The following is a 27,483-nucleotide window of genomic DNA, read 5'->3' as shown; positions in this document are numbered from 1 at the left end:
CTGTAGACCGGTTATAGTGTTCAGGCTAAAATCAGACTAGAGCAGAATAGGACAGGCCAGACTAGGCTGTAGATTAGCTAAATCCCCTGTGTCCTAGTTAGTTCTGGTTAATGTCTAGAGTAGTCAGTTTGTCTGATCTTCTCCCCCCCTCTCTTTCTCTTTCCCCCTTGCCCTGCTCCTTCCCCACTTCCTCCTTCCTGTTCTCTCCTCTCCCACATTTCCCACTCCGCCTCCCCACCTCCTCTCTTATCTTGCTCTCTCCTCCCCCACATCCCACCGCTCTCCCGCTCCCTTCTCCTGCTCTCTCCTCTTTCTCCCCTCCTCTGCTCCTTCCCCTCCTCCTCTCCTCCCCAATTTTCCCCATTCCCTGCCACTTCCTGCTCTCTCCTCTCTCACATTCCCCCTGCTCTCCCTCCCCTGCACCCTCCCACCTCTCCTTCTCCATTCTCTCCTCCCCCACATTTCCCATTCTCTCCCCACCTCCTCCCTCTCCCTGCCCTCTCCTCCCCCACACCCCCCGCTCTCTCCCTCCCTCCTCCCCTCTCCTGCTCTCTCCTCTTTCCCCCTTCCCCCACTATTCTAAAGCATAGTAGCCATTCTACTCCAAAGCATGGCACCCATTCTATCCCCTCCCACTATTCCGCCACTATTTAAAGCATGGCACCTATTCTACCCTAAAGCGAGGCACCCATAAGCTCTATATGTGAACATGTGTTTATTTGGCAAATGGATTCACTACTAAAGGCTTGCAGCCAATTAAATTAAGCATAGTTTGGTTGCTAAGAAATCGACATATGTCCGTTTGCAAAATGTGTGTCTATATTTCTCTATCATATAATTGTTCGATGTGTTATTATTACTACTGTAATTTATTACTGTTGTGTCAGCTAGCCCTCCTTTCCCTGTTCTCTCCATATACGTAGTCTCCCATACTCCCCCTGCTCTCCCTCCCCATCTCCTCCCGTTCCTGAACCCCCCCCCCCCCCCCCCCCCCCCCGAAAACTGGCTCCATGCTTCCTCCGAGACATGGGCAGTTAGCCAGCCGCTTCTTTTCGCCTGACAGGGGAAGCTTCACCGGTAGGACATAGCACGTGGGAGGTTCACGCTATTCCAACCAGTTCCACTCCCTCCGAACAGGCGCCCTTAACGACCAGAGGAGGAACCACATTAGCAACCAGGATATTGCATGTTTTTGGTGAAGGGGGTTCCTATATGAAGGAAGCCCCCGGGAGGCACGGGGAGAACATGCAAACTCCACACAGAAAGGCCCTTTTGACGACCCCACCCGGGCGGTGGGCACTCGAGGACATGCGGACGGGCACGCATTCCTTCAGCGTTCACAACGTCCCAGGTGGGAATCGAACCCAGGACCTTTGAGCTGTGAGGCGACAGCGCTTGCCACTGCACCACCCCCCCTCCACTTTTCTAAAGCATGGCATCCATTCTCTTTCTTTCCCCCTTCCCCTGCTACTTTCCCCACCTCTCCTTCTCTGCTCTCTCCTCCCCCACATTTCCCATTCTCTGCCCACCTCCTCCCTCTCCCTGCTCTCTTCTCCCCCACACACCCCCCGCTCTCCCTCCCCCCTCCCCTCTCCTGCTCTCTCCTCTTGCTCCTTCCCCACCTCCTATACTCTCCAACATTTCCCATTCCCTCCCCACCCCATCACTCTCTCACATTCCCCCTGCTCTCCTCCCTTCTCCTGCTCTCTCCTCTGCTCTATCCTATATTTCTATATTTTTTATATTTCTCTATCAATTGTTCAATGTGTTATCTTTATTCTGTAATTTGCTACTGTTGTGTCAGCTAGAATTAGCTAGACATATTCTCTGTGAAGCCCTCTGAGACATGCTTGTGAATTAGGGCTATAAATAAACTTGACTTGACTTGACTTGTCCCATTTGAAAGTCGCAAGAGCAGGGGGGGGGGGGTTCTGTGGAGGAAAAATCCACTGTAATGCTCTGCCGATTAATCAATAATGAGATATCCGTTTTAAATGTTCATAGGAGGTTTTCTTTATTTCCACAATCATCTCTCCGTGCACGGAGGTCTCCCCTCATCAACATTTGACGATACAAGAGCCCCGAATTATTGTTTACATCACATCATATACTGAAACTATCGATGCCCGCCCCTCATCGTGGAGGGCAGTTCATTGCACCTCCCTCCAACTCAGTACTTCTCCATGACGTCCATAGTTAATCTGATGTTCACTAGAATACATAACAAATCCAGTCTATAGTCACAACAAGACACAGGTTCTCACAGAAACTCACATGTTCTCTAGACACTTCCCCAAAACAAGATACTTGTTCTCACAGAACAGCAATCCTCTGCATTGCTGAAAAACACAGTTCACTAAATACAGCATGGAATTGCCATAGCTAATAACTAATCAATCAATAAGCATTTGATCAATAATTTTCCATGACAGTTCAACGCCGAATTATGCCAACGCCGAATTATGCCGGATTGGTCGATCATCATGCGCCCGCGTATCGCTGCGGCCTCGCCCGGTCGATGGTTTCCGTAAGTTGCCGTGCTGCCGAGCCAACCGGTCGGCGACAAGCGTCGCCTTCCGCCCAGCGCCCGCTGTATCGCGAGGCGAGCAGACCGGTTGGCCGTTCAGGTTTCTCTCTTTTGGGGGGTTCTCTATTCTAGCCCGAGCAGATGCCCTCCCGCCTCAAGAAGAGAGGCATCTTGCCTCGGAGTCACTACGCCAAAGAATCAGTTGCCATGCTGCCACGCCATCAGAATTAATGCCATACCGCTTCAGGCCATGAATCTTATCGCCATGCCATACTTTAATAAAGCTTGCTGATTAACCTTACCCTCTGGTCTCTCATGATTGAAATGATGGTCTCGACCTAGTTTCAAGATGAAGACCAGACACGCTGCCTCACGCCACACGTAATCTAGTGACATATAGCGACCTCATCATCACATGTAATCCTAGCGTGACGACAAGTGCGGTAATCCCAGCGTGACGTTCGCGTGACGCACTTGCCTAGGTGACGCCGTTAATGTCGTCAGTGCAGTAATCCCAGCGTGACGTTCGCGTGACGCACTTGCCTAGGTGACGCCGTTAATGTCGTCAGTGCCGAGGCTATGACGTGGCAGTATTTATAGCCACGCTGGGCGCACCACCGTCCTCTTTCCCTGACCTCTAGCCGCTGCACTTGAGCTGATCTAATTCCTTCTCTGGAAGCCGCGTTTCACCTCACCCACCTCCCCAGTCCACCACCAATGTATTGACTCCTGAAGAATCCCCCACGGGGGGGGGTTCTCTATTCTAGCCTTAGTTTTGAGGGCTGCTAAAATTGAGCATTGAGCTTGAGGGTTAAGAAAATAATTGGGATTGGGCCTTAGTCAATTAAACTAAAAGTCTGAACATTAGTCTCGTCTTAGCCTTGGGGAAAAAGGTAGTCGACTAACATTTTTCGTCATAGTTTTCGTCGACGAAATTAACACTACGCTGTTGTGTGACAAGTTGATGGATACTGGACTTGTAAAGGGATGAGCACGTAGGATACTGTAGACTATTTCCAAAGCGTGGCAGAAAATACTATTATTTATTTGTTTATGTTAGACAGCTTTGGTTCACTCCAGCCACTTCCTGTGGAGTCAATGAACAGAAATAGTGGACAGCGCCACTCTGCTTGACACTACTGATGATGTCAGCAATATGTCACATCACTGTCTGATGACATCACTTCTCCCTAATGTCCCTAGGAGGCTGATGACATCACAGTCGAGCAATTGCATGACATTTGCCCGCAAGGCAACTTCTGACTTACAGGTGACTACACTTTTTTTTACACAAGATGGATTCGTCCAGGTCAACTGCTGACCTACGGATGACTACACTTTTTTACACGAGATGTAAAAAACGTTATCGCAGTACAGCGATATATCGCAGTACAGTATATCGAGTATTGCAACAGGTGTCGCTTCACAAATGACTGGAAGTAGAGCCTGTGCATAGGAGAGTTCAAAAATAAGGTGAATTGGGGGAAAAAATGGCCAAAAAGGCAAGTTAACAAATATAATTCTACTTAAACTGTGCATTGTTTTTGGTGGGGCTGGAGCTGAAAACTCTGACAGCAGTGTCGGAGAGGAGAATGTTGTCCAGGCTACGTTCCATCATGGACAACACCTCCCATCCACTCCATGATGTGCTGGTCGAACACAGGAGCAGGTTCAGTGCAAGACTGATTCCACCCAGATGCACCACAGAGCGCCACAGGAAGTCATTCCTGCCTGTGGCCATCAAACTCTTTAACTCCTCACTCAGAACACCAGTCACTCAATCAAGTCAACCAATTTGATAGCCATGGCTCACCCCACCTGTCAAAACCCAACCAACTTAGTAGTCAGGGATCCAGTCACCCAAAATTTGAGAGGACCTGATGTGGCATGCTATACTTTTTGTTTGTGTTTTATCTCTTCATTTGGACACTGAATGAGAGGTCTGCTCTGCCGGAAACCTCGCGAAAAAAGTTGCGGCCATTTTTGTATATGAAGCCTTTATTTTTTGACCGAAAAATGTGAAAGAGTTTTTTTTCCTCAAAGTCCTCAGTGGGTTGCGTAGGCTGTCAATAAATTCATCCCAGGTACACAGAACATGTGTGTTGACAACACCAAGTTAAGAAATACACTTACAAAACCTTTCCAAATGATTTATAGCCATTTTCTATTACAAAAAAGCACTCGTTTTTTGAATTTTCTCCATTATTTTCATCTTTACTTTGTTAGTAAGCAATTATATCCTGAAATATGACATCAGCCAATGTGTCATTCTTTTCAGCCGATATTATAGTCATTCCACACTAAAGATTATTCAAATCAACCCAAAATCAATGGATCTGTGGTGATTCTATTACCTTTATGCTCGAAATTCCTGGAGACATGTTTTTAGTTTTAACAAAACCCTGTACCCCAAAGACAATACTTGTAACACAAGAAATTGAAAACAACAAAATGATTTTAATCACAAAATGTACACTGGATGACAAGCCAACAAAACAATTATTGTTATACAGCTTAATTTGGATAGATTGTGACCAGTATCTAGAAAACATTAAATTAAACATTAGCTGAACAACATTATTGAACTCAACACATTAAAAAAAGGAAGAAAAAAGACTGGCAACAAGGTCTATAATATAACATAAAATTACCTTTGCAATGAACAAAATAACTCAATCACTGTCACTGTCTTCAAGTGTGAGTTCATTCCTTGAACATTTATTGGGGTCCCCAGTGCAGAGACATGCGATGACACACTTGACATTGGCTCTCACACAAGAGCATCCTCGGGCACACATGCTTTTCTTGCAGTGACAGTATTTGGTGCGTTTGAATTCTGCAGGTTTTGCCTCCTTCAGCATCATGGTTGCCATCAGCTTACCACTGACAAGCTCTCTGCCGAAGTCAGTGGCAACAGGGTAGGTTGGTTGAGACATGTGTGCTCGCTTGCATACAGCCAACTGATGCAGGGCTCGACGAAGGTGTAACTGGAAGGCATCTTCGGTAGGTGGAAGGCAACGCATGTCTCCTTTGATATTGCCAAAGAGATGGGCTCGCAGTGCATCCAAATTACCACTGAAGTAACTCCTCTCATACAGTGACACCATGTACCGCCTAGCCGCTGTCACAACATCTTCTTTAACATCCAGGCTTTCCCCAGGGTTACCGTATCTGCACAGGGGCAGAAGGTCTTCCAGGTGATCAACGGCAGTTTTGTAGGCGTGCTTTTTTCCCTTTTCTGTAGAGCTAGCTGTAGAGATAGCTCACTGTGTCGCATCACAAGCTGGGACTAAACACAGCAATGTGTGACTGGATCCTGGACTTTCTGACAGACCGCCGCCAGGTGGTGAGAGTGGGCAACCTCACCTCCTCCCCACTGACCATCAGCATAGGAGCGCCCCAGGGATGCGTCTCCAGCCCCTTCTGGTACAACCTCTACACCCACGACTGCGTGGCGACTCAAACTCGAACACCATCGTGAAGTTTGCAGACGACACAGCAGTCGTGGGGGTGATCTCCAGGAGCGACGAGACGGCCTACAGAAAGGAGGTGGAGGCCCTGGAACAATGGTGCCAGGACAACCACCTCTCTCTAAATGTCTCCAAGACCAAGGAGATCATTGTAAACTACAGGAGGGGGGGGCGCACACCCCCCAATCACTATCAATGGCACAGTGGTGGAAAAGGTGGACAGCTTCAAGTACCTGGGAGTCAACATCCACCAGGACCTGACATGGGCCAGCCACACCGACACTGTTGTCAAAAAGGCCCAACAGCGACTACACAGACTCAGACGCCTGAAGAAATTTGGGCTAAGGCCAGAAATCCTTAGGGACTTCTACAGAGGCACCATTGAAAGCCTGCTGACTGGCTGCTTCACCACCTGGTACGGGAACTGTACCACCATGTACTGGTACAATCAGCGGTGCCTCAGGAGGTCCCTGAAGATCATCAAGGACACATACCACCCCCACAATAGTCTGTTCTCCCTGTTACCCTCAGGGAGGAGATACAGGGTCCCAAAAGCACGAACAAATCGCCTGAGGGACAGTTTCTTCCCGCAGGCCACGAGACTCCTTAACACACACAAATAAACAATCATGTAGCAGCTGCTACCATTACATATGATAATTATGCCTATTATTTGCACCTGTGCAAATAGAATGTTTAATTATGTTTTAAGGTGTCTACGCTAGAAAAGAAAAGGAAAAGTTTACTGTTATTGCTTGTTGTTCTCTTGTTTTACTGCATCTATATGCCCTGTTTTTGCACTGTTATACTGTTATTTGCACTATGTTGTAATGGAGCCTACAGCACAAGAATTTCACACGTGATACTTGTACTACGGAGCACTAGGTGCTGAGGAGCATGGAGGAAAGATCTGCAGCTTGAACATCATAGTTCACTGCCAGGGCGTCTGCGATTGCATCTTCTTTACCCACAGCTCTTGCAGGCCATCCATGTAATTTTCCGTGATCCTGGTCACACTGTTCTGTTAAAAGCAGATTGTCAGGTTGAGCTTCCAGAACTATCCTGTGAGAAGCATGAGGAGGCAGATACCAGGATGTTTGCCCACATTGCATACTCATTGCAACATCTGCACCACAAACGGGCTGTAGTGGTGGCGACTGACACAGACGTGATCATGATGTGCATATACTACATTGCACATATGGATGGCCTGCAGGAGCTGTGGGTAAAGACGATGGATATCTACCTGCTCATGCAATCGCAAACGCCCTGGCAGTGAACTATGATGTTCAAGCTGCAGATCTTTCCTCCATGCTCCTCAGCACCTACTGACTGGATGTGACACAGTGAGCTATCTCTACAGAAGAGGAAAAAAGCACGCCTACAAAACTGCCGTTGATCACCTGGAAGACCTTCTGCCCCTGTGCAGATACGGTAACCCTGGGGAAAGCCTGGATGTTAAAGATGTTGTGACAGCGGCTAGGTGGTACATGGTGTCACTGTATGAGAGGAGTGACTTCAGTGGTAATTTGGATGCACTGCTCACACTTGAAGACAGTGACAGTGATTGAGTTATTTTGTTCATTGCAAAGGTAATTTTGTTATATTATAGACCTTGTTGCCAGTCTTTTTTCTTTCTTTTTTTAATGTGTTGTGTTCAATAATTTTGTTCAGCTAATGTTTAATTTAATGTTTTCTCTACTGGTCACAATCTATCCAAAGCTGTATAACAATAATTGTTTTCTTGGCTTGTCATCCAGTGTACATTTTGTGATTAAAATCATTTTGTTGTTTTGAATTTCTTGTGTTACAAGTATTGTCTTTGGGGTACAGGGTCTCCAGGAATTTCGAGCATAAAGGTAATAAAATCACCACAGATCCATTGATTTTGGGTTGATTTGAATAATCTTTAGTGTGGAATGACTATAATATCGGCTGAAAAGAATGACACATTGGCTGATGTCATATTTCAGGATATAATTGCTTACTAACAAAGTAAAGATGAAAATAATGGAGAAAATTAAAAAAACGAGTGCTTTTTTATAATAGAAAATGGCTATAAATCATTTGGAAAGGTTTTGTAAGTGTATTTCTTAACTTGGTGTTGTCAACACACATGTTCTGTGCACCTGGGATGAATTTATTGACAGCCTACGCAACCCACTGAGGACTTTGAGGAAAAAAAACTCTTTCACATTTTTCGGTCAAAAAATAAAGGCTTCATATACAAAAATGGCCACAACTTTTTTTTGCGAGGTTTCCGGCAGAGCAGACCTCTCATTCAGTGGACCTTAATGTCCAAATGAAGAGATAAAACACAAACAAAAAGTATAGCATTCATGTAGGATGTAGTTAAGCGCGCCTCAACCTCTACAGCCCAGCAGGCTGGTCTGGTGCTTCTCAGAAAAGGCAAACTTACAATATAGTTGATTGGATGTAATCCAACAGGTACTGGAGCACACAGATCAAGTGTATAATGAAGTTTTTTATTGAACTAACGTTTCGACACTACTGTGTCTTCATCAGAGTGAGTGCTCCAGTACCTGTTGGATTACATCCAATCAACTATATTAAAACGTATAGCATGCCATGTCAGGTTCAACCCATTTGCTTGAGCTTTTGGGCCTGTGGATCCCTGACTATAGAGAATGTAAACCTGATGTGCAATGAAACTATGTGCAATTGCTGCAATTTGACAAGTAGCCTACAGTACTTAACCTTTGTAACTTATATTGGATGCTATTTTATTGATTATCACTGTACGGAACAGTCATATGTCTCTGAGAATGTAGATGCTGCTTATGTAGATATGGGGGTTTGTTTGATATTTTCATGCCTGAGAATGTTTGATCTTTGCTGTTATGTATATATGGTGATCTGTTGGTATGTTCATGTCTGAGTATGAGCAACTGTAGCTGTCACAATTTCCCCTCTGGGATCATTAAAGTCTTTCTGATTCTGATTTTAATGCTCAGTCTGATAATACAAAGTTTAAATATTGTGCTTAGCACAGGCTTTCCCAACATGGGGGTCAGGACCCCAAGTCGGGTCACCTGGAATTCAAATGGGGTCACCTGAAATTGTATATATGGTTAAACAAGTTTAGCAGTTAGTTTATGTAGTTAAAAAAGTGGGTGGGACACAAACAGGGTAGAAATTACGGACCAGCTTGGCCACCCCCACAAAAGCATTTGGAGTTCCATCCGTAGCGGTTGCTAGTCATTCTGCACTGATCTGTTTTCTGACAACATGGCCACTGTGGGTGAGTTAAGTTTTCTTTTTTCAGTCTTTATCTGTCAACACTGAGCAACATCAGTTGACAACAGAACTTTAAACAACAGAATACTGTAGGAGTTTTGGTATAATCACATTTTAGACCCTTCAAATTAAACGTTATTCAACATTTCTGTGAATATAATGTTCTCAAAACACATAGCTGATAAGTAAATTATCCTCAATGTTATTTTTCCACTATTAATCACTTTTGAAACATGATTTTATTGTTGGGAACGAATTACTAATGTAAAATGTAAAACAAGAATTAGGTCAGGCTTAGCATGACTATGATTTTGTTAAGCTTGAATCCAACCACTCCTGCTCTGGGCAATGACAAGGAAGATACTGTAAACAGCTGAAAAGTTCCAATCTGAAATGTAATTTTATTTCATAATGATAAAAAAGGATTTGATACATTTCATAAAATGAATCTTCATGAAACCAGATTAATCTTTAAGCTTTTCTTTTCTGTGGGAAACCTGGCTCTGCAGTGGGACATTTAGGCTACGTTCACACAGCAAACCTAAGTGCTCGAATTTGATCTTTTGACTCAGCTCAGTCTTTTTCATGACATTGAAAGTGACTTTTTTAAAGACGACCTGGGCAACTTTCAAACGTGGAAACACATCAGATTCTAATCTGATGTTTTGGAATGTGACTTCGGTGTGAACAGACATCTGGCCCATATCAGACTTCAATGTGACTTTTACATCATTCCAGAGTGACATTCGTCACTATTCTGCGCTGGCAGGAGGAGGGAGGACGAAGCGGGCAGATTGTGATTACAAACATGGAGGACAGCTGCGAGGGAGCTAATCAGTGGAGGGACAGTGAGGTTTTAGACCTTATAAGGGTAACACTTTACAATAACGTACACAAATACTGTAGTAGTTACTAGTACACTAATCATTAACTAATAGTTAGTTAATGAGTAGCTAAGGAATAATTTGTCATTAGTCAATCACTAGTTAATCATAGTTAATGAGTAGGTAGTCATTAGTTAATGATTAGTATCTAAGTTCCTGAGTAGAGTAGTTAATCAATACTTAATGATTACTAAATGTCAGCTCGTGAATATAGTAGTTAATCATTAGTTAATGATTAATAAATGTCAGTGCGTGAATATATTAGTTAATCATTAGTTAATCATTAGTTAAGGTCACATTGTGAGTATAGTAGTTAATCATTAGTTCATGATTAGTTGTTAGTGCCTTAGTAGATTAATTACTCATTAGTTAATGGTTAGTCAATGGTCAGTTTGTAAGTATATAGTTAATTGTTAGTTACTCATTACTTAATTATTACATGTCCATTAGTTACTCTTTTTGTGTACCCTACTGTAAAGTGGTGCATCATACTCAGTAGTTTATGAATACTGAATGATTACTTAATTATTATCTGTCTATTAGTTCGTCTTTTTGTGTACCCTATTGTAAAGTGGTGCATCATACTCTGTAGTTTATGAGTACTGAATCATTACCTGTCCATTTGTTACTCTTTTTGCACCCTAATATAAAGTGAAGGATATCCTTATCAAATAAACACTCCCTCCAGGTGAGATTCGAACCCTGAACCCCAAGATTGTTAAATTGTAAGTCTGGTTCTCTACCATCTGAGCTAACCAGCCTGTTATTTGGTAGAGCCATACTAAGGGTCTGTAGAGTCAGAGACTAAGTATTATGTTCTACTTCTATCCACATACTAATTTCTGTTCAAGTACTTATAGTTTTTAAGATATATTCCACCCAAATACTACTTTCTCTCCAAATACTTATAGTTTAAAGGTATATTCCATCCAAATACTACTTCATGTCCAAGTACTTAGGTATGTTTCAGCCAAATACTACTTATGTCTAAGTACTTGTAAGTACTTGGACAGAACGTAGTATTTGGGTGGAATATACCTTCAAAACTATAATACTTGGTCTCCGGCTCTACATTCGATAGTATCAGCTCAGATGGTAGAGAACCAGACTTACAATGTAACAATCTTGGGGTTCAGGGTTGAATCTCACCTGGAGGGAGTGTTTATTTGATAAGGATATCTTTCGCTTTATATTAGGGTGCAAAAAGAGTAACAAATGGACAGGTAATGATTCAGTACTCATAAACTACAGAGTATGATGCACCACTTTACAATAGGGTACACAAAAAGACTAACTAATAGACAGATAATAATTAAGTAATGATTCAGTATTCATAAACTACTGAGTATCATGTACCACTTTACAATAGGGTACACAAAAAGAGTAACTAATGGACAGGTAATACTTAAGTAATGAGTAACTAACAATTAACTATATACTCACAAAATGACCATTGACTAACCATTAACTAATAAGTAATTAATCTACTAAGGAACTAACAACTAATCATGAACTAATGCTTAACTACTATACTCACAATGTGACCTTAACTAATGATTAACTAATGATTAACTAATATATTCATGCACTGACATTTATTAATCATTAACGAACAATTAACTACTCTACTCATGGAACTGACCGACTAATCAGTAACTAATGATTAACTACTATATTCACGAGCTGACATTTAGTAATCATTAAGTATTGATTAACTACTCTAATCAGGAACATAGATACTAATCATTAACTAATGACTACCTACTCATTAACTATGATTAACTAGTGATTGACTAATGACAAATTATTCCTTAGCTACTCATTAACTAACTATTAGTTAATGATTAGTTTACTAGTAACTACTACAGTATTTGTGTACGTTATTGTAAAGTGTTACCCTTATAAGTATTAGCAAGAAGTAGCAGCTATTGCTCCACAGAAAGCCATATTTTTACAATTGCTCTCTTTCTCCTCCTCCTCGCTATCATCTGCTCCTGTATGAAAACAGGAACAGATGATAGCGATAGTCACTCCGACTAGTTCTTTCCTTCCTCCTTATTCTCCTCCGGAGCCTTATGCATTCCTATCCTGTCTTTGTTTCTTTCACATCCTCACTTCACACAGCTAACCTCAGTTCTTCTCTGATCTTGTTCACTTCCCTTTCCTTCTTTCTTCGTGGACATTGTGCAGACCCCGTATCATGATTCCCATCACAGTGTAGGCACTTATGTTCCTCCTTCTTTGCAACACACAGTCCATCAGTCCCCTCAGCTCCCGTACAGTCAGCCTTCGCCCTCCCACATCTCCTACATATCTTGCTTCTAGTACACACAGCAGCCACATGCCCGTACTCCTGACAGCAAAAGCACCTGAGAGGACACACATAATCAAGGAACACAATTCTCCTCTCAAAAGTCAAGCACACAGATTTACACTCCTCTCTCATCCCTTCCAGAAATCTCTTCATTCTCCTCGCACCTTTGACCCCCAAAAATGGCTGGATGTCTCGAATCGCGAATAGCGATGATTTTTTCTGAAATGCTGCCACAAACTAATTCCACGCATCCACAGCATCCACAGGCCTTTGAATCAACATCAAACTCAGACATTCACATTAGTTTGTAACTTTTGGTTCATTTCTGGTTGATTATTGACAATTTTCTTCTCAGCCCTCGCTTTGGAGTGTGCCCCTGGAAAATCTCTGTTTTGAGGGCCAGATAGCCCTCCCACTTCACCCTAGGGGCCCTATCATCGTACGGCGCTATCGTTTGCGCCGGCGTTATGCTATCTTCCCTGCGTCTTAAGCTATCGTCTGCCTCCACCATCCAGTTTTGAGCTGGAATCTAAGCGCAGACACAGGTGTAGGTGTGGCCCAGGTGTGTCCGTGCGCCTCTTAGCCTATCATCTGCCTCCCGCAAGTGTAATTTTGCGCTCTGGCGAATATACCATCGCCATGTTCCGAGCGTAAACACAGGTTTGGGCGTTGCCCGTGCCAAAATAGGCGTTTCAGCGCAATGTGTTAGAAAAAAGGGCCTTGGGTGCTCTCAATTTTAAAGCCACCTAAATGTCAGTGCGTGAATATATTAGTTAATCATTAGTTAAGGTCACATTGTGAGTATAGTAGTTTATCATTAGTTCATGATTAGTTGTTAGTTCCTTAGTAGATTAATTACTTATTAGTTTATGAGTACTGAATCATTACCTGTCCATTTGTTACTCTTTTTGCACCCTAATATAAAGTGAAAGATATTCTTATCAAATAAACACTCCCTCCAGGTGAGATTCGAACCCTGAACCCCAAGATTGTTAAATTGTAAGTCTGGTTCTCTACCGTCTGAGCTAACCAGCCTGTTATTTGGTAGAGCCATACTAGGGGTCTGTAGAGTCAGATACTCTATAGATAGAAGTATTATGTTCTACTTCTATCCACATACTAATTTCTGTTCAAGTACTTATAGTTTTTAAGATATATTCCACCCAAATACTACTTTCTCTCCAAATACTTATAGTTTAAAGGTATATTCCATCCAAATACTACTTCATGTCCAAGTACTTAGGTATGTTTCAGCCAAATACTACTTATGTCTAAGTACTTGTAAGTACTTGGACAGAACATTCCAGCGCAATGTGTTAGAAAAAAGGGCCTTGGGTGCTCTCAATTTTAAAGCCACCTAATAGCAGGCCTTAGTGCAAAAAACCCACTACGCCTGAGCGCTATGGGGCGCACACAGTATTCTCCGCGCAGTGCAGGAAATCCTCGCTTGGATACATTACGCACGGCATGGATGTCCCTCTCTATCCAACACCTCGCGCGCACACACTCTTCCCTCTTCAGAATGTCACGTTGATTTTCAACTACATTGCAGAAAAAAACACACACCTTGATTTACAAATGAGAATTCGTTTGTCATGGTTTTTATTAAGCTACATAATTCCCGACCATACAGGTCTGTGGTGTTAGGCGTAGGCATATAGCATAACAGTAGATTACTTTTGAGAAAGTTATTGTGCCGGCCAGTACAGTAACTTCTTTCCCTGCAATTACACGCATGCAAGACCACAGTGCGGATGGCGTGACTGCAGTCAATAGCTTAACCAGAGTGGACAATTCTGATATAGGCTATTGAAATAGGCTAGAATTAAAATCTCACACATCCCTACCCTATTAAAGAAACAAATATTTTTAAATGTGTATAGCCTATATGAACGAAACAGCATATTATGAGGCAGCATATTATGGCAGTTCCTCGTATCTCTCTTTCTGCCTGGTCACTCTCTCTCTGCAAAAGTTCCTCTCTGTATATTACTCTCTCTGGTTCATAATTGTATCCTCTTGTCACCAAGGTGAATGGCATATCGTCCTCGCTATGAAAATCACTAATTTTCATTTGTGTATTCTATTTGTTGTGTCTTCACTAACAAACCGTGAGAAATAAACCAAAATAACAGCTGATCTGCGGAGTAATCCAGCACCGTGGCTCTGTGCAGGCGAGGAATACGGCAGTTGTACGGTTGGGAGAAAAAGTAGTGCCGGATGAGACGGCTGTTTGGCGCAAAAGTAAAGCGCTGAAAATTGTCAAAATAGAGCGTGCATGTACACTGATATTGATTTGTTTAGGTGGGCATTGTTTTAGGTGGCTAAATTACGTTTTAGTTCTTGGCCCTCTGTACTAGAGAGACAGAGCTGTGGAGGCTGTTGCTTCAGAGTGCTGGGTCTCGATAGACGGTGCACTCAGCGTCCAGAACACTGTACCTATTTCAGTTAGTGTATGGAACTAGCTGATAGGATCCCACTTCAAACAAACCGAACTATCCCTTTAAAAATCACCGCGTCACCGCCATCACGTCTGTGACAGCAGCTTCTTTCTTGCTCAGTGCAAGCAGAGTGACAGAGTGAGAGATAAAAGAGAGAGGGGGGAGAGAGAGAGAGAGAGGGGAGAGAACAAGAGAGGGAAGAGAGAGGGAGAAAAAAGGAGGATGAACCAGTTCGGATTTCTAATGAAAATTGATGCTGATGGAATGCTCCATTTGAAACACACCAAAGGGCCGCCGCGCAGTTACGCAGTGAATATCCGCATGTCCCAAAGCGTGCGCTTACTTTGTTCATATAGGCTATAACATACACATTAAAAAATATTCTTTCTTTAATAGAGTAGGGATGTGTGAGATTTTAATTGTAGCCTATTTCAATAGCCTATACCAAAATTGTCCACTTGGGTTAAGCTATTGTTGCATGGTGCAATTGCAGGGAGAGATGTTACTGTATAGCCTACTCTACTAGCTCCGTGGGACCGCGCACAACGCTGCCTCAGTGCCTCTACCCACCCTGTGCACCGACCCACCCCGCCTGCCTAAGTGGCCCAGCTCATACTTTCTCCGGGGAGACCCCCCTCCAGGACCCGGCACACTAGCGGAACCTGTGCACCCCACACTTAAAACCACCCCTCCCTGAGCTACACACAGACTCCTGCCCCGCCAGACCCTCGTTCCCCTGGTAATCCAATTCAAAACGCAAATCACTTTTTGGCACAAAACCATGACAAACTAGTTCTCATTTTTAAATCAAGGTGTGTTTTTTCTGAAGTGTATCAAGGTGTGTTTTTTCTGCAGTGTAGGCTATAGTTGGAAATCAACCTGGCATTCTGAGGAGGGAGTGTGCCGTGCGTAATGTATCCAAGCGAGGATGTCATGCACTGCGCGGAGAATACTGTCTGCTCTCAGGCATACGCCTGGCGTAGTGGGGTTTTTTTGCGCTAAGACCAGCTATTTGGTGGCGTTAAAATTGAGAGCACCCAAGGCCCCTTTTTCTAACACATTGCACTGGAACGCCTATTTTGGCACGGGCAACGCCCAAACCTCTGTTTACGCTTGGAACATAGCGACGGTATCTTCGCCAGAGCGCAAAATGACACTTGCGGGAGGAAGATGATAGGCTAGAGGCCCATGGACACGCCTGGGACACGCACACGCCTACACCTGTGTCAGATCAGTATAAGTACACAGAAGTCATCTCTGAGGTCATTAAAGTCAATGTTTGTGTGTAAACAACAGTTGCTGATTTGCGGTTTCCCATTAAATAGGGTAGGCTACTGAGAATATGGTGTCCAGTTCATCCCATCACATTTTCATAATGAACCAAAAACAATTTTGCACTATAGCCTAACATAAAATAGTATTCTGTATGCAAAGCTAGCAAGGTTAGTTGCTTGAGCTGAATTTAAAGGTCAACTCAAAACAAACAATGAAATTAACTTTGAAATTAAAACTGAATCCTAGGCTATTAAATTTCATCAGCACACAGTAAAGGAAACTTGTCTTTGAACTCAGCTGACTGTCTAGTCCTAATCCCTGTTGTGCAATGTCCCTTTTCAGTGAAGTTTTAGTTTTTGTTAAGAGTATGGACTTTTAATCTTGACCTTGTTGGTAGGCAACGGCCCTTTTTCAGTCAAGCATTTTCAGATTAGCCCAGTCAGTCTGTGAAGCAGTCAGTGTCAGCACTTGCGCGAGCTCGCTTTTTCTCTAACTAATGTTAACATTACACACTTTAAGACACTTTGTTTGAAGATATAAAAGGAGGTACGGTGGTGTAGTGGTAAGCACTATCGCCTCACAGCTCGAAGGTCGTGGGTTCGATTCCCACCTGGGACGATGTGAACGCTGAAGGAATGCGTGCCCGTCCGCATGTCCTCGAGTGCCCACCGCCCGGGTGGGGTTGTCAAAAGGGCCTTTCTGTGTGGAGTTTGCATGTTCTCCCCGTGCCTCCCGGGGGTTTCCTTCATATAGGAACCCCCTTCACCAAGTCAAGTCAAGTTTATTTATATAGCCCTAATTCACAAGCATGTCTCAGAGGGCTTCACAGAAAGTATGTCTAGCTAATTCTAGCTGACACAACAGTAACAAGAATATACAGAATAAAGATAACATTTGAACAATTGATAATATAGAAAAATAGAAATGAAGAGAGAGCAGAGGAGAGAGCAGGAGAAGGGAGAAGAGCAGGGGGAATGTGAGAGAGTGATGGAGTGTTGGAGGGTATAGGAAAAACATGCAATATCCTGGTTGCTAATGTGGTTCCTCCTCTGGTCGTTAAGGGCGCCTGTTCAGAGGGAGGGGAACTGGTTGGAATAGTGTGAACCTCCCACGTGCTATGTCCTACCGGTGAAGCTTCCCCTGTCAGGTGAAAAGAAGCAGCTGGCTAACTGCCCATGTCTCGGAGGAAGCATGGAGCCAGTTTCGGCTCTCCCCAGATCGGCAGAGGGTGGAGTAGCAACCAGGATAAAGAAATTACGTTAGCACTAATGGGGGATAAAAATGGGATAAAAAACCGGGGGGGGGGGGGGGAATATATAAAAAAGAAAAAGAAAAAGAAAACTTTGTTTGAGGTTATCAACGTTATTCACTAGTCTAAAGATAGTTCTACCATCAAGAACATATAAAACAAAAGCAAAAACAATTTTTATTTGCAGAAGTCATCATTGATATTTGGTGTTAGCTAACGTTAGGTAACGTTATTATTTTTAGCTAAAGTTAATGTTATCTGTCTCCACAATTCTGTCAACTGACATATGCATTTGCTTTTGAAAATAAACAGCGTATAACAGCAATATAATATAACAGTAATATAATAGCGAGTTGCTTTCCCTCCCAATGAAAGACAAAGCACACAATGTCCTATGAATGTGTCCTAAAATGTGACAAGCCTTGCAAGCCCACCGATACAATAAATCAAGGCAAATGGGACAGCTTACAATTAAAAGCCCAAGACTGGTCAGGACTTGATAAATTTGATGATGTTTACACCACCACCTCCTGGGAAGATGGGGCAACCAATCGGTACATGCATTCGTCATGTTATATTTCTATTTAATCTTCAGTTATGCTTAAGCAAGCCAGGCTGTTTATTTTCAAAAGCAAATGCATATGTCAGTTGACAGAAGTGTGGAGACAGATAACATTAACTTTAGCTAAAAATAATAACGTTACCTAACGTTAGCTAACACCAAATATCAATGATGACTTCTGCAAATAAAAATTGTTTTTGCTTTTGTTTTATATGTTCTTGATGGTAGAACTATCTTTAGACTAGTGAATAACGTTGATATCCTCAAACAAAGTCTCTTAAAGTGTGTAATGTTAACATTAGTTAGAGAAAAAGCGAGCTCGCGCAAGTGCTGACACTGACTGCTTCACAGACTGACTGAGCTAATCTGAAAATGCTTGACTGAAAAAGGGCCGTTGCCTACCAACAAGGTCAAGATTAAAAGTCCATACTCTTAACAAAAACTAAAACTTCACTGAAAAGGGACATTGCACAACAGGGATTAGGACTAGACAGTCAGCTGAGTTCAAAGACAAGTTTCCTTTACTGTGTGCTGATGAAATTTAGTAGCCTAGGATTCAGTTTTAAAGGTCCCATTCCGTGCAAAAGCTGTTTTTACTTGTAAATGCATATTTACTGCTGTCAGCCCTCCCTGTAATGAGTGGTCATACGCTCAGAACTGCCACAGTTATTTGTCCCTATCCAGCGTCCCCCTGCAGTCTCCTCCAAGCCACACCCCCAAACGCTTCGTTTGCCCAGAGGGGAATTGGGACGTCACTAGCTTCCTCCTGCATACTGCGCGGGTCTCTCTCACACAAGCTACCTGCACCATTTTGTCTATAGCCACAAAATTAACACTTCTAGCTGGAGCGACGCCAACTGTACGTGATCCAGCAACTGCAGAGGTGCATTCGGTAAGTCTAGGCATTTTGAGATGTCCTCTTTAGCGTAGTACCGTTAAGTTAACGATAACTCGCAACCTAGGGTGCTGGTCCACAGACGCTAATCTGATTGGCCGCTGGGAGCCTGGGGCGGGCTCTCCCTCAGCGTCCAATGGGAACTGTTAGTTCTGAATATATTATAGAAACAGGCCATTCTTGGGAAGCGACGAGATCCAGAATCATGTTTTATGGACCAGAGACACACGTTTTTAAGAGGTTACAGCTGCACGAATTGGGACCTTTAATTTCAAAGTTAATTTCATTGTTTGTTTTGAGTTGACCTTTAAATTCAGCTCAAGCAACTACGGTAACCTTGCTAGCTTTGCATACAGAATACTATTTTATGTTAGGCTATAGTGCAAAATTGTTTTTGGTTCATTATGAAAATGTGATGGGATGAACTGGACACCATATTCTCAGTAGCCTACCCTATTTAATGGGAAACCGCAAATCAGCAACTGTTGTTTACACACAAACATTGACTTTATTGACCTCAGAGATTACTTCTGTGTACTTATACTGTATATTATTCAACTCATCATGAGAAGACCTGTCATTCAGGCCTAATATGAAGGCTCTATGACGATTTTGAAAAAACTGCCTCAAAATTGGCAGCCATCTTGGATTTGAAGGTCAAAAATAGGTCAAATCATTATATAAACACCAAATATGTATTCCTTGACCAGAATAAGCTCTGAAACCATGTATTGTGCATCATTGTAGGTCAAAGCATTAAAAAGTTCATTTCCACAGCAGCCATTTTGGATTTTGGTCTCTCAAATATTTTCCCCGCCTTTTTTAAAAATACACCCCGGCTAAATTTGTTTATTAACCCTCCTAGATGACAAATCCATTGAGAAACGGACCTTCGCTCTCCACGGTCACGGAAGTGCCACAGATGACCCTACTACCCTGCCATTCAGAGGCTGTTGCATCATCCTACCTGTGCGCTCCCCTACCAAAGCCACACATGTGAAATCTCCCAGCATGCATTGAGGCTAATACATTTCGAGAAGAAATAGCAACCAAATCAGCCTAAATAGGCTAAGTGGTAGATATAAATAATATGTATGTTAACACAAGATGCAATTCTGGAACATTTCAATATTGGACAAAATAAAACGTTAGGGTTGTGCTACAACCCGGGTTTTACGAGGGAGAACGAGAGCTCTCACTCTAGTCTAGTGCCATCTTCGCTGCGCACGCAGCCACTGGAAGAATATTATTTTTGCTCCAACAACGGCGGGCAAATAGCCCCCCCCCCCTCCCCCAAAGAAGGTGACTAAGAGCGGGCCAGATCACCCGCCGCCCGCGCACCCCCTCGTCCACGCTGCTGGGGGCGAGGGCCGCGCATCCTGGTCGGCCGTGGGACCCAGGATGGGCCCACTGCGGCCGGGTGGGGTACAGCCATTGAGCGGGCACGACCCTGGCTTGGGGGCCGCACCCGCTGGCGTGGGGTGGCTCGCGGAGCAGCAGGCCCTGGAGGGCGGCTCGGCGCACGCCCTGCCACCTGAAACCAGCGGTCGTCCCCTCGCTGCCGCCGTGGCATGAGGGACCTGACCGCAGCGGGGTCCCGCTGCTGCCTCTCCAGCCGCTGGGCCAAATCCTCCACTGATGGCCCGAAGAAGCCCTCCGGCGAGAATTTGGCCCCAAGCAGCCTCCTCTTCTCCGGCTCAGACAGCTGGGTGAGGTTGAGCCACAGGTGGCGGTGTGTCAGGACAGTGAAGGCCATAACCTTCCCACTGTTCTGCGCCAGACAGTCGACCATGCGCAGGGCATAATCTGTGGCCACGTCGACACAGACGAGCATGCGGCGCCGCGGGCGCGCCTGAAAATACCACCCCTGCAGCACTGAGGCAGGGGGCTGGGGTGGGTCGGCCCAAGCGATGCCCAGCTTAGCCGCAGCCCTGGACATCACCCCGCAAAACTGCTTTTGGTAGGGCTCGTTCACGCTCATCTCTGAGCGAGCCCCCTCCCCCGCAGTAGTGGTGAGGGTGGTAGCACCGTCCCAATCCTCCCCGCCGGAAACCTCTTCCTGGGGGGTTTCCTCCTGGGGGGCATCGACCATGGGGTCGTAGGTCGTAACTCACCCTGCTCCAAGAATGGAGGCATGGGCTGATCGCCCCACCTAAATTCTGGCTGCTCCGACTGGCCCTGAAGGCCCTGAGCAGCAGGGGCTTCACCCTCGACAGGGTGGTCGGACCCCGCGGACACGCTCCTCTCGAGAGGCGCACCGCTGGGCGGCATGTCCATCTTGACAAAGAGCGTGGATCTATGTCGCAGCACTGCCAGATTGAAGCCAGCACAGATGCTGCAAAACCTAGGCTTCAGCAGCGCCTGTGCAGCGTGCTCGTGCCCCAGGCAGAACATGCAGCTATCGGCCAACGTAGCCTTACACACCTTGCAGCCCCTCGCTGCCTCTCCCCTCTCCATGGCAGCAGCGTGGCTCATGGCACGAGTTAACCAAAGCTAACTTGTAGCAAGCTCCCGCAGGCTGTACCCGGTTAGCGGGACTACCGTATGAAGCTAGGAACTAGCGGGAAGAAGCTATGCAGTAAGCCACCCGGAGGCTAGCGAACATGCACGTGCAACGGTAAAGAAGGTGGTAGCAGAAGTGCTAACGCACAATATGGCAAGATGCTAGCCGCACAGATGCGAGCTAGCTATCTAGCTAATAACTGAGAGCACACCTCTTGAGTTAATACTCTCTTTAACGTTACCCCAGCCGGGGTGAACGTAAGCTCGCTACACAGCGGTAGCCTACGCCGAATGTGCTAGCACACAATAAGCAAGATGCTATTCGCACGGATGCAAGCTAGCTATCTAGTCACAACTGAGAGTGGCAACCCTCGAGTTAACACTCTCAGACCAACTTTACCCCAGCCGGGGTGAACGCAGCCAGCTACACGGCGGTAGCCTAAGTACAATGTGCTAACACACAAGACAAGATGCTCGCACGGATGGAAGCTAGCTATCTATTCAATAACTGAGAGCGGCAACCACTCGAGTTAAAACTCTCAGAATTGCCCTCTTTATCGTTACCCCAGCCGGGGTGAACGTAGCAAGCTACACGGCGGTAGCAAAAATGTGCTAACAAAACAATAAGGCAAGGTGCTCTTAGCTTATGATGAGCTCGTCCGTCGCCGCTGGTGAAGAGATGCAGGATCGGGTCCCCGAAGCCTGAAGAATCTCGTCCACGTAAGCCTTGTTTAGGTGAGCAATAAGACGGAATTAGCTTGGCTTAAGAGCGCAAACGTTAAGTTAACACACGGAGCTTCAAATAACACGTCACAGCGAGCTGGAAGAACGAAGGAGTGACCTCCTGGGGTCTGAGCGGACGTGACGTAGTCACGGGGTGAGGAATGTGGGTGGCCGCCCCAGCCCCAGGGGTACCACGCCACCTGTTGGTGGGTGGTTTGGTTTTATATAAAGATCATTTTTGGAGCAAAAATAATATTCTTCCAGTGGCTGCGTGCGCAGCGAAGATGGCACTAGAGTGAGAGCTTGAGTTCGAAATGAAGTAAAACATAAAAATGAAAACACAACCCTATGTGAAACATATATGTAATCCAGGTGATATATATATCCCTCGCAAAGTTAACGTGATATAGATGAGTGATAGGTAACATGGTTCTACTGTGATGTCCCTCCAATAAGACTTGGCTTACTTCACAATTTACTTTTACAATAAAAACACATTTTTGCAATGACTTTACATAATGTAGGCTATATTTATGTGCATCATTTAGCCTGTGCAGCAGGTCATCTACAAGTTATAAAACTACCTGCCCTGAATGAGCCGAGTGGGGGTGCTTGTTCACTATTGTGAAAGTTATGTTTACAACATAAAGATCATGGAATTGGATGCTATCAGGAATGTCACCGATAGTTAACGTTTTATATTGTAGGCTACAGGGAGACCATCAGCCCTGCTGAACAGATCTGTATTTGCCTGGCTGTAGGTTGAATTGTTTTATTCAGGATATGATCTGTGATGTGCTGAGATATTCAAATTGGCATGAAGAGATGACAGCATGCAGCCAAAACCCGGACATGGATCGAGTGGATCGGAGCTTCGAAAGGAAGAATGTCATTGAGTAACTGTAGTTCAACAATGAGCAGGTTGTGCATAATTTTACGCTTAAAAGGCGTGGTTATAATGCTTAAAGCCCCATTCAGTAAGTTTTCCCAGTTTTACTGTTGGAGAAACTGCGCCCTCTGGGTCCAATAGTATCGATAACGATATCGCCGTTCAAAGTCAACAAAACACAGCGCCAGAAAGCTCTATGTACATGTTGTGACATCGGGTACTCACCACGTGATGAAATAATAATCCATAGTTCCGTGAAACATCATTTTCGTAGCAAATCCGAATCGAGTTACTTCCTTGTTTTCATGAACACAGCGCTTCCGCTGTACAGCGCATGCGCGCATGCTTTTCTTTTTTCTTTTTTCTTGCTACGGGACGTGGCAGACAAACTGCTTAGTCCCAGGGCTGGCCAATGGAGGGCGGTGTGGGATAAATAAAGACGAGGGTCTCCCTATTACAAGTCAATCTACCATGTCCTGTGACTAAAAAGCTCTTATATTACAGTAAAAAATGTCAAAAATCTTACTGATTGGGGCTTTAAGGCCGCGTGTAGCACCGACACCAAAATATTGAGTGCGCCGTCCACGCCCACTAATCTGCGCTGCGCCTGGTGCTAAGCGCTGTTTTAAGGCCATTGCAACGATAGAGTCTTGTCTTCACATACAGAGCCCTGCATGGTCAGGCACCTGCCTGCATTAGTGACCTGCTTCATCCCTATACCACCAGCAGGTCACTTAAATCTTCAAACCAGGGCCTATATATTAGCCATTCCCCGGTCTAGGCTTAAAACCAAAGGTGACAGAGCTTTTCAATCTGTAGCTCCCAAGTTATGGAACACCCTTCCTCTGATCATACGATCTGCTGCATCTATTGACATTTTTAAAAAGCAGCTAAAGACGAACCTGTTCAGTCGGGCTATTGTTTAACCTGTGTATCATTGTATTTTATTTGTGTCTTGTTCATGTGTGTTAATATTTATAAACAGCGGTGCCTCAGGAGGTCCCTGAAGATCATCAAAGACACAAACCATCCCCACAACAGCCTGTTCTCCCTGTTACCCTCAGGGAGAAGATACAGGGTTCCAAAAGCACGCACAAATCGCTTGAGGAACAGTTTCTTCCCGCAGGCCACGAGACTCCTTAACATACACAAATAGTGTAGTAGCCGTACTGTACCGTACTGTAGCTGCTACCATTAAGTATGTCTTATGTTTAATTGTATGTTTAATAAGGAATATGCTATTTGCACCTGTATGTCAAATACGCAGAATTTAAAACGCTGAGTTTAATTGTATGTTTATTAAGGAATATGCTATTTGCACCTGTATGTCAAATACGCTGAATTTAAAATGTTTAAGCACGTCTAAAGTATGCACATGACATGTGCACCTATGTGCAGTGAATATGCCACTGTCTCTGACTTGTCTTATCACTATACTACCTTATTGCTTGTTGTGTCTCTTGTTGTTTTTTTGCACTCATATGCCCTGCTATATTTGTACTATGTTGTAAACGGAGTCCACAGCACAAGAATTTCACACGTGATACTTGTACCATGGAGTGACAATAAAAATCTTGAATCTTGAATCTTGAATCTATTTAATTCTTGTACCTGTTTTTAACTTTTGATCTTGTGAAGCACTTTGTGATTCTGGTCTATGAAAAGTTCTATATAAATAAACTTTACTTACTTACTTACAACCTCCGGGGAACATTGGGCCGTGGAAACATTGAGCCCTGGGAACATTGAGCCCTGGGAACATTGGTACACTCCCAAAATAAGAATCTGTCTTCACAAACATCTAGGATGATAACATGTTAAAAATGACTGGTACATAGAGAATGTTGACTAAATGTGTACATTACAAATGAATCAAATTACATGTCCAAAACCAAAGTGATGAGTGGCAATCAAGAGACAGTATCACTGATACAGAGTTATTATTATTATTCTCTTCTAGTGCCAAGGATTGTCCTGCTGGGAAAATGTGGAACTTGGAAGAGCTCCATAGGAAACATCATATTGGGAGAGAGTAAATTCACGCAAGCACCTAGTGAGGGGGTTCCGGGACCCTTTACAAAAGAGTGTAAAGCAGTGACCAATAAAGCCGGAACCGTTACTGTGGTCGACACTCCTGGGTTCCGTGTATCTCAGGAGTTCAATTCTGAGATAATGAAGTCTATCACAATCGAAAAGTGCGCTCCTGGACCTCATGCTTTCCTCATTTTGCTGAAGGTGAGGCATGACATACATATTTTCCTCTCCGAGTGTATTATTCTGTTCAAAAATAATTGTATCAATTCATGACATGTATCACTTCATTTCATAAAACCTACTTAGCTTGAACACATTAGCAAATGAACTCACTAAGAACACTATTAAAAATTGTATTTTAATGATAACAAATTTAAAATTAAATACTATTGCATGATTTTATGTTTGAAACCTTTCAAATAAACCACATTTTACAAATACTACTAGTTTTAAAGCTGTTATGATAATTGAAAAGCTTTTGTCCATCAATTATGTTTTCAAATGTCAGGGTGGCACAACCATAAACAAGGAACTTTTACTGTGAAGGAAAACGTTGCATCATAGCAATCCTATTTGCTATGATGCAACGTTTTCCTTCACAGTAAAAGTCCCTTGTATGTATATATATATATATATATATATATATATATATACATACATACATACATTGGTCCCCTGCTTTAGAATACAGCTCGCGCACCTGTAGTTACACTCTAGTTACTATGTAAGTGCGGGAGTATTGACACAGCTTCAGAATACAGCCCACGACCCCGTAATTACCCTGTAAGTACAGGTCTGGTCCCCTGTAATTAGCCTATAAGTACAGATCTTGTTACCCTGTAGTTACAGGCTAAATGCACATCTTGTACCCTATAGTTACCCTGTAAGTACAGGTGTGGTCCCCCGTAATTACCCTGTAAGTACAGATCTTGTTACCCTGTAGTTACAGGCTAAATTCACATCTTGTACCCTATAGTTACCCTGTAAATACAGGTGTGGTACCCCGTAATTACCCTGTAAGTACATATCTTGTTACCCTGTAGTTACAGGCTAAAGTCACATCTTGTACCCCATAGTTACCCTGTAAGTACAGTTGTGGTACCCCGTAATTACCCTATAAGTACAGATCTTGTTACCCTGTAGTTACAGGCTAAATTCACTTATTGTACCCCGTAGTTACCCTGTAAGTACAGGTGTGGTACCCCGTAATTACCCTATAAGTACAGATCTTGTTACCCTGTAGTTACAGGGTTATTTGCGGGCAGGATTCTAAAGCGTTACCAGTGAGTTATAGTTGATTGCCTCACTGAATTATCTGCTAATACCTAAGGCAGTGTTTCTCAACTGGTGGGTCGCGGGACAAAATTGGGGCGTGGGGTCGTTTTGAGTGGTTGGGGATGTTTGAATGAAAAAAAAAACTTCTACTCATTGAGGACGCGGCCAACATTACTGTCTTTCAGAGGCTGTAGCGGGCTCATTTTTAAAGCCAAATTATATGGTACCATATGAAACTAAGACCCTAAGGCATCCACTGGTACCAACATGCCATATAGCTTGTTGCAAAGGGGGCTAAATGACGCTACAAAGTTAGGCTAAATTCAGAAAATTGGGACGTGACTTAATGACTAAGGAAAAATGTGGGGCTAGAACAGTTGAGAACCACTGCTGTAAGGTATACCTTGACAAAGATGTCATTAGAATAAATAGGAAAATGTATATATTTTTGGTTGCGGCACCTGACATTTTTTGAGCGGTCAAGTTAAAAAATAGTCAAAAAATGAATTTTAACACTTGTAAATGTTACAGTATATGAGACTTGGATTACATCCATTTTGAAAATACTTTTTAAAATCCATTTTTTTTAACCCTTATTTGTCATTGACCCAGGATGAACGAGTCACAGCACAAGTTCAAGCCCTCTTCAAGGAAATCGAGGAATGTTTCTCTGCAGAAGCTTTCAAACGTGCTGCACTTCTCTTTACAAACCATGCAAAGATCACAGAGGAGGAGATGCAGAAGATGAGGGGGCAAAATACCAATCTGAATGATGTTCTAGAGAGGTGTGGCAACCGGTGGCTTACCATCGATAAAATACATGTAGATGAAATAGAGGAGGACATGAGAAAGCAGGTGTTCCTGCAAGATCTGTTCCAGACTATAGACAAGATAGTTGAGGCAAACAGCTACTTCACCAAATGAGATGCTGTAAGCAGCAGAGAGGGAGATGCAAGGAGGAAGAAAGCATTAGACAGTCATCTGCAAACATATAGTCAAAAGTCTAGTCAAAAAGTAAATGATGTAAATGACAGTAATGTCTCCTCCTGAATTTTGTTGGAATTTGTACATCTGAGGTGTTGGAAGATTTGTTCCTTTCTTTTTTCTTTGATCTGTTCATTTCTACATTAAATGAGTATTGATTGCTTTGTAACTGAATGATTTGACAATAAAACAGTTGATTTC

At 43.7% G+C, this 27,483-nt stretch overlaps 1 long non-coding RNA gene across 1 annotated transcript; it reads left to right on the top strand.

Moving 5' to 3' along the window:
- The first annotated feature begins 9,190 nt into the window (after positions 1-9,190).
- On the top strand, positions 9,191-27,483 carry LOC310783252. The gene is made up of 3 exons (XR_014553071.1): positions 9,191-9,259; positions 24,950-25,224; positions 26,911-27,483. It is a non-coding gene; the product is annotated as an uncharacterized lncRNA (long non-coding RNA).

The sequence above is a fragment of the Poromitra crassiceps genome (assembly GCF_964638095.1).
Source record: "Poromitra crassiceps genome assembly, chromosome: 10".
Taxonomy (NCBI): domain Eukaryota; kingdom Metazoa; phylum Chordata; class Actinopteri; order Beryciformes; family Melamphaidae; genus Poromitra; species Poromitra crassiceps.
Note: the sequence above shows the minus strand (reverse complement) of the source record. Positions and strands in the feature narration are given on the sequence as shown.